Below are 9,554 nucleotides of genomic sequence, written 5' to 3' on the forward strand. Positions count from 1 at the left end.
ATAGAGACTTCATTGGGAGGAAGAGGTGTACAATAATTGATTGATTCATTTTATAATTAAAATCAATAAAAGGTTATCACAAAATATTTTCTTAATCAATTGGCTAATAGCATAACTAAACCACTAGTGCCTCATCCGAAGATGTAAATTTGAGAAATTTAATTAAATAAGTCATTAATAAAAAAATAAATAACCAATTGATTAATCAATAAATATTTAATAGACGAATTGATTCATCAATAAATAAACAAGTACAGATACATTCAAAGTACACCGCCCCCATGCCAAATAATTAAATATCCTACAGCGCGGCATTGCCGGGGCGCCTCCGGCGCCCAGCAATAAATTGATTAATCAATAAATATTTAATAGACGAATTGATTTATCAATAAATCAAAAATACCCTTTACAGACAAATCACTTGGTCATTGTCATGTCCAAATATCGCCTTCCTTGATCAAAAGGTGCCTGAGATATTGGCCAGATGAGAAAGAAAATAAATAAATGATTAATAATGAAAATATACTGAAACGCAAAAGAAACTTACCACCTTTGAAACCTTTAAATATCAACAATAACACTGCGTGTAGTAAATGTGTGAACTTATTTGTGGACAATAGTGTCCTCACTGTCAGACAAAACGGTCACGGATGGTCACTTGAACCTTCAATGGTCACTTCATAGCACAGCTGTTGAACAGCCGTTTTGAATGTCAGTGATTAGCCAAGGGGTACGGGATGATTTTAATGAGCTGCACGTGATGTCTTGATATTGGCTTTAAAAAGGCCAGTGCAAAATGGGCATTTCAATCAACTTGCCACGATTGTCAAGGGATAAACGGCAGCGTGCCCTGAGCATGCTGCAAGGCGGACTGAGCTACCGTGAGGTGGCACGTCGCCTTGGCTGTTCACACCAGACGATATCGGCCCTGGTGGACAGAGACACCCTCCACAACTCTGCAGATGACAGACCTCGATCAGGGAGGCCAAGAGTCAGCACTGCAAGGCAGGACAGGCAGATGGTCCGAAGTCACCTGCGGGATCGATTCCGTCCAGCATCCCGCACTGCGGCAGAAACTCCGGGGCATGCAAACCACGGATCTCCAATGATACTGCACGAAGACGACTGCATGACTATGGTCTGACTGCCAGAAGACCATACAGAGGCCCTGTGATGATGGCTGCCCATCGCCGCAACCGACAGAGATGGTGCCAGCAGCATCAGCGGTGGACCTTGGCGCAGTGGAACGAGGTCGCTTTCAGCGATGAGTCAAGGTTCTGTGTGGACAGTCCTGATGGGCGTGAGCGTGTCTGGAGAAGAACTGGCGAGCGATATGCCGATTGTTACGTGCGTCAAGCCAACAGGTGGGGTGGCCCAAGTGTGATGGTGTGGGCCGCCATATCAGGCCGGTACAGGACGCCACTGGTGGTTGTGGATGGGAATCTTAACACCCAGCGGTATGTGGATAACATCCTGCGACTTCATCTGCTGCCATTCCTGCTAGACCACCCAGAACTGAGAACCTTTCAGCATGACAACGCTCGTCCCCATGCTGCTCGCTTTACCACTGCATTTCTCCAAGGCGAGAACATCAACACCATGCAGTGGCCTGCGTTCTCCCCTGACCTGAATCCCATAGAGCACCTGTGGGATGAGCTTGGGAGACGCGTAGTTGGCAGGGCCAGGACATGGGCAGAGCTGCTTCAGACATTGAGGACTGAGTGGGACAGAATCCAGCAGCAATCCATCCAAAGACTGGTAGGCAGTATACGCCGACGATGCACTGCCTGTATCCAAAACAATGGTGGCCACACGCGCTATTGAAAGGGGACTGACATTGCACCCTGTGCTGTTCTGTACTGTAGAACAAACTGATGAGATGGTGTATCTTGGTCAAAAACTTGACATGTCATCAATAAAATGCCAATGTTTCAATTAGCAATTGTTGGTTTGTTTTATTTTGAACTGTTACAATTTTATTACATTTCAAACCAGTGATAAGTTTCTTTTGCGTTTTCGGTCTTTTTGAAGTTGGTCAAAATGGTCAAATGTTTTGGTCAAAATGCTCATTTTGCACTGGCCTTTTTAAAGCCAATATCAAGACATCACGTGCAGCTCATTAAAATCATCCCGTACCCCTTGGCTAATCACTGACAGTCAAAACGGCTGTTCAACAGCTGTGCGATGAAGTGACCATTGAAGGTTCAAGTGACCATCCATGACCGTTTTGTCTGACAGTGAGGACACTATTGTCCACAAATAAGTTCACACATTTACTACACGCAGTGTTATTGTTGATATTTAAAGGTTTCAAAGGTGGTAAGTTTCTTTTGCGTTTCAGTATACATAAATGATAATCGTAAAATAAATTAAAAAATGAATCAATTCGCTAATAGAACACAAAAACCACCACCATTTCATCCGAATCTGTAACTAAAAAAAAAAAAAAAAAAAGTCATGAATCAAATAATTAAATAATTAATCGATTAATTGATTCATCAATAAATAAACAAGTACAGATACATTCAAAGAACACCGCCCCCATGCCAAATAATTAAATATCCTACAGCGCGGCATTGCCGGGGCGCCTCCGGCACCCAGCAATACCGCAGTGCAGCTCATAGAGGCTGCATTGGGAGGGAGAGGTGCACACTAATTGATTGATTAATTGCATAATTAAAATCAATAAAAGATTATCACAAAATATTTTCTTAATCAATTGGCTAATAGCATAACTAAACCACCAGTGCTTCATCCGAAGAGGTATCTTTTAGAAATTTAATTAAATAAGTCATTAATAAAAAATCAAATTTTTTTGGTTTGTTTTTTTTGTATACAAGATCGAGGCTCGTGAAAGAGCGAACACTAATCACACAGAAAGACAAACCGACACATAAAACATATAACATCGGGAGTGGTAGACAAGATGGGGAGAGAGGGGGAAGGACACAAACACAACATTTGAGAGCAGGGACCGAGAGACATGGAGACATCGAGAGATCTGAGAGAGGGCGAGGGCTTTGGGGGGTGGGGGGGGCATGGGAAGGGGAGGGTGGGAGAGGTATAACACATATGGACACTTCCAGGAAAGAAGTTGGAATTTCAAACAAGGTGGATCTGGGGTGAATTAGCGGAGGTATAAAAGATCAAGGTTTTGGATGGGGGAAGATAAGAGATGGTGGTGAACAGCTGTTTTAAAGACCTGGAGGGAGGAGTGGGATTGAAGGGAGTGAGGGAGTTTGTTCCAGAGGCGGGAGAAAAGAAGAATGAAAGAGTGAAGGTGAGCAGAGAGCCGAGATTTCGGCAGTTTAACCATCAGAGGGTTGCTGGCAGATCTTGTGCGACTTGTAGGAATATTTGGGGGACAGAGCACAGAGAGAGCTGGGGGTGCAAGGCCGCAGAGGAGTTGGTAGAAGACAGAAAGACCACCTACCTGCGGTGAGTGAGTGAAAGGCCCTCAGAGATAGCTTCATCGCGGGAGATTCCAATAATTCTGAAAGCTTTGGTTTCAACAGCGTGAAGCCGAGCTAGGTGTGAGGCAGGAGCACCGGCCAATAGGGGAGAACAGTATTCCATTGAGCTGCGGATGAAAGCCTTGTATGTGGTGAGGATCTCAGGTGTGCCGAGGAAGGACTTCGCACGACGGAGGATGCCCAGTCGGCGACTGGCTTTGGAGGCCAGCTTGGAAATGTGGTTTTCCCAAGAAAGATCATGGCAGATAGTGAGACCCAAAAGCTTGAGCTACAGAACTTCTTGGAGAGGATTGTTGAGAAAGTAGATGGGAGGGTTGTCCAGTCGATCTTTTCGGAGAGACATAGTAAGAGTGTGAGATTTGTCAGGATTGAAAGACATGTTCCACTTGTTTGACCAGTCTGTGATTTTGTCCAAGTCTTCAGAGAGTGAGGAGGCTGCAGACTGCCGATCTGAGGGAAGAGGAATGGAGTGGCAGAGAGTGGAGTCATCAGCAAAGAGATAGAGAGGATTTTCAAGAGAGTCAGAGAGATCATTGATGAAGACCAGAAAAAGCACAGGGCCCAGAACACTGCCTTGGGGAACTCCAGCCTGAACAGGAAGAGGAGATGAGAGAAACCCATTCAGGGCCACACGTTGACGTTTCAGGGCCACAATCAATTAATTGATTAATCAATAAATAATTAATCGATTAATCAATAAATAATTAATCGATTAAATGATTAATTAATAAATCAAAAATATCCTTGGTAGCCACATCACTTGGTCACTGTCATGTCCAAATATTAGCTTCCCAGCTCAAAAGGTGCCTGAGATATTGGCCAAATGAGAAAGAAAATAAATAAATGATTAATAATGAAAATAAATAAATAATAATTATTAAAAAATTAAATTATTAATCAATTCGGTCACAGAACACATAAACCAGCACCATTTCATCAGAATCTGTAACTGGTGAAAAAAATTTTTTTTAGTAATTCATCGAATAATTAAATAATTAATCGATACATTGATTAATTGATTAATCAATAAATCAAAAATATCCTTGATAGCCACATCACTTGGTCACTCATGTCCAAATATTAGCTTCTGAGCTCAAAAGGTGCCTGAGATATTGGCCAAATGAGAAAGAAGATAAATAAATGATTAATAATGAAAATAAATAAATAATAATCATAAAAAAATTAAATTATTAATCAATTCGGTCAAAGAACACATAAACCACCACCATTTAATCAGAATCTGTAACTTAAAAAAAAAAAAAAAATTGTCATTAATCAAATAATTAAATAATTAATCAATTAATTGATTAATTGATTCATTAATAAATCAAAAATAGCTTTGCAGCCAAATCACCTGGTCATTGGCATGTCCAAATATCAGCTTCCTAACTCAAAAGGTGCCTGAGTTAATGGTCAGAAGAGAAATGAAATTTAATTAATTAAATAAGTACTTAATTAATCGCTAATAATTAAATAACTCATCAATAATATTAATTAATTAATCAAAAAACAAAAAATAACGTTTTTGACAAAGGACTTGCTCACTATTGTGCCGAAATTTCAGCTTCCTAGCTCAAAGGATGGCTGAGATATCGCCCGGACAAACAAACAAACAAACAAACAAACCACCAAGAAAACAAACAACCAGAGTGAAAACTGAGTACTCTCTTTCAGCGTGCGTCACTGCCGAGCCCCCTTCGGTGCCCAGCAATGACGATTTGCAATGCGTGGAGATGGCATAGGAAAGGAGCGGTGTACAATCGCCTTTGCAGCCAAATCACTTGGTCATTGGCATGTCCATTTTTCAGCTTCCTAACTCAAAAGGTGCCTGAGTTAATGGTACGAAGAGAAAGGAAATTTAATTAATTAAATAAGTACTTAATTAATCGCTAATAATTAAATAACTTCTCAATTTTTTGACAAAGGACTTGCTCACTACTGTGCCGAAATTTCAGCTTCCTAGCTCAAAGGATGGCTGAGATATCGCCCGGACAAACAAACAAGAAAGCAAGAAAACAAGAAAACAAACAACCAGAGTGAAAACTGAGTACTCCCTTTCAGCGTGCGTCACTGCCGAGCCCCCTTCGGTGCCCAGCAATGACGATTTGCAATGCCTGGAGATGGCATAGGAAAGGTGCGGTGTACAACAAACAACCAGAGTGAAAACTGAGTACTCCCTTTCAGCGTGCGTCACTGCCGAGCCCCCTTCGGTGCCCAGCAATGACGATTTGCAATGCCTGGAGATGGCATAGGAAAGGTGCGGTGTACAACAAACAAACAAACAAACAAACAAACAAACAACCAGAGTGAAAATGTAGTACTCCTTTTCAGCGTGCATCATTGCCTAGCCCCTTCGATGCCCGGCAATGACGTTATGCAGCGCCTGGAGATGGCATAGGAAAGGTGTGGTGTACAAAAAGTGAAGGGGTTTGAATACTTTCTGAATGCACTGTATGTCAAATAATCTGTTGATGGAATGTTAACATTGAAATATTACTTGCATCGATTGTGAGAGCACATGAGACATCGTCTTGGCAGTTGGAGACAATAGGAGTTGTATCAATATCCTAACAGTGCCATTCGAACTGGGGTCAATTCCTTGGTGGACCGGGTGGACATGATTTCAAATCTTCCATCCGGACAGTTAACGATCACGTAATGGACAATCCTTCGGGCTGTAAGGCTCTGCAGAGAAAGCCAAAAATATCGTCATTTTGATTTTCGATGCATAGAATTCCGACGAGTCTGTCGCCTGTGATGTGTTCGGCGGCTCGAAAGGAACCACCGCGTTTGAACCCTCCTAACAAGGAGTTTTCACACCAATTTTTAACAGTTACGGCTTTACTCGCACCATTGAGTATTGTTCGCAATTCCGGACGGCGTACCAGACCAACACTTTAGAAATCGAGAGAAACGGTTTATTAAATGAAGAGGGGTGGGAAGACTAATAATTGTACAATAAATGATATTTCTCTATGCAAAGTTTATAATCCCCATGCCCATGTTAACCTCTGGCTTGCGTGATATAACTTAGGGTGTATGCACGCACTTAGACAGGAGAGAAATCACAAGACAGAAAAAGCTTTCCACGCGTGATGCTTGATGAATGGCATGGTGTCGTTAGGTATGGTGGTAGCTCTGCCGGAAGAGATTGTGGGCTTGACCGGACTCTGTGGGCTCCGCTTCTCCCCCCCCCCCCCCCCCCCTCTCTAGGGTGCTCTGTCACATTCTCGTTCTGCTGCTGTCTTGCCCTGAGTTCTGCATGCAGCTTTCCCACCTCCTCTCCGTCTTCTCCCGCCACATGCTACTGCGTTCAGCTTCGTCGCTTCTTGCTCACTTATATCCATGCTATATTTGCACTGCGACTCTTGGACTTCCCCTCCCTCCGGACTCCTCCCTTTCCACCCCCACACGGCTTTTATAATATTTTTACTTGCAAAATCGAAGATTTTTCAAGTATATTGGTTGGTCTTATGCATTTGTCTGTCTTTCTGTCATTTGCCTACATGTCACAATTTTAAACCGATCTTCATGAAACTTCAGGAAGCAGTCTTTTGATTTTGAGGTCAAAGGTCTTCTTGAGGTCAAATTTCTAAAATTGTCATTTTTCATCTGATTGACTTGAAAATTGAACAGCATTTGCACATTCAGTCACTGAATTGTGAAACCAACTATTTTAAGGTCAGTCAAAGGTCAACTAGGTCAAACTTCTAAAATCATAAATTTTCATCTTTAAAATCATAAATTTTAATCTGATTGACCCGAGCTTTGATTTAGATCATCAAGCTTAATCTTAATGAAATGGACCATTTGATGTTTCCATGGCAACTTTTGGGGGGGGGGGGGGGCTGGGGGGTGGATTTTGCATGTATTGTGCTCTACATGACGTCTTCTTGTTTGTTTGTTGTTTACGATTACAGTATGCACTGGTAACAAAACAGTGGCCACTTACACCATGATGGTGCAAAAGTGGTTGTAGTGGGGCGGCTTAGCCCAAATATTCAAAAGAATTGTGCATTTTGTGATACAAGCACCAAATTTGGCACAAATGTACATTAATATGTTGCGAACATTTTCAGATTTTGGGCCACTTGAAATTCCGTAATTTTTTTTTTCAAATTTTTTCAAATTTCGTAATTTCAAATTTTCCGGGTGACACCGTCACAATTTCGGTCTTCGAGGCCGGCCGATAGGCAAAGTGTGACCGGAAGGGACGAGGTTCTCCTGACCACGTGGCCCTCGATCTGGGAAGCGAGAGGCGTTCCATTAGTGGACGCGCCCCTCACGCCCGACTTTTGGGCGGCCCCGGCAGGCCGTTTGTTTTGACGTTCCGTGACAGGCCCCGCACCCCCACCTCCGGGCCGACCGGAAGCTTGTGCTGAGTACATCATACCTGAACAACTCAGTGAGGCAGAACACAGCAGTGCACACCAGGGTGACCCCTTCAGTGCATAAACCAATTAACCTGTCCACTGCAGGGCATATAGAAATGAAGTTATTTTCTGCATATAATAATAATATAAGTTCAGTTCTATATAACAATTTCTGTTATCACCACTACCACTACAACTACCACTACTACAAGCTTTGTCTGGAATTTTGTGGACTAACAGACATACAGACAAGCTGGGATCAAAACATTACCTCCTTCCACCATTGAGTGTAGAGGTAAACATCATGGAAATTATATCATGCCCTAGATTTAATTCATGCTTACCCGTGTATTTGCTTCACTGGTTCACAAGGTCTTTTGCATACATGTAATTCAGACTCTCGTCTTCATTGCTGACCACACAATGTTCGCAACATATTAATGTACATTTGTGCCAAATTTGGTGCTTGTATCACAAAATGCACAATTCTTTTGAATATTTGGGCTAAGCCGCCCCACTATATCGGCCGGCCTCGAAGACCGAAATTGTGACGGTGTCACCCGAAAAATTTGAAATTACGAAATTTGAAAATATTTGAAAAAAAAAATTACGGAATTTCAAGTGGCCCAATATCTGAAAATGTTCGCAACATATTAATGTACATTTGTGCCAAATTTGGTGCTTGTATCACAAAATGCACAACAGGTTTGCTATGCTGCTACACTATTGGGGAAGAATTGGACTGTAGTATCATCCACCGGACGAGGAACATGCTATCTCCAGCTGCATTGACACTGCCTACCCACCTTCTTCCCCTTGAGTGTAGTTTTGTGGTTGCTGTTGGCTAAATACTAGCTCATCCACCTTTTGATGGTTAGCCATTGGCTAATACTCGCCCGTCTGTCTCACATCAAGGGTTCCACTATCCTTCTCGGCCACCTGGGTTGCCATGATTTACTCCAACCAATGGTGTTTTTTAGGAGACACCATCTACTTACTGGATGGTCGTTGGCTCCCAAGGGGAAGTCATCCGTCATAATCTCTAGCAACGATGCTAGCCTGGCATGTTGATTGGTCCGCACATCGGCTTCTCCCAGCTTTTATCCCTCTGAGATGTTTCAATTCCTCTTAAGTTGGTTCCTTACATTCCGCATACTCGCCGAGGTGCCATACTTGCCTACTTCATGAATCCACTGGTTTGGCCCAGCAACTGCTGTAACCTTTATAAAGAAATGTGCAGACAGATAACAAAGGGGCAAAGGCTTAGAGGATTGGTAGGGGCTTTAGACACATTACAGAAGGGAGGGGGCACCCCTCTTGTGTTGCAAAAACATGCTTCGACACATGTCCTATCATTCTGCACAGACACCAAACACTTGTGCCGGATTTTTATGAATTAAATAACTACTCTATCTTGCTCTCTGTAACCTCAATGGCCGTTTCCACAACAATATTGAGTATGAGCTCACTTCATGTTGAAGCACTCCCTACATATCCATGAGATGGATACGATAAGATGCCAGATGATTTTTTGTGGGATCCTTCAATCACACCTTTTCTCCATTTTTAGCTGTTCCTGCAACATCACCAATGATTGTGTGTTGCTCCATCATCACAATCGGTTCAATCAATGCAATACATTTTATTATGAAAAGCTGCCAAATGAGCAGCTGCTGGTATTGCAAACTCCTGACCATGGTCCGTGCAA

This window comes from Myxine glutinosa, chromosome 7 (assembly GCF_964187855.1).
Source record: "Myxine glutinosa chromosome 7, kmMyxGlut1.1, whole genome shotgun sequence".
Taxonomy (NCBI): Eukaryota; Metazoa; Chordata; class Myxini; order Myxiniformes; family Myxinidae; genus Myxine; species Myxine glutinosa.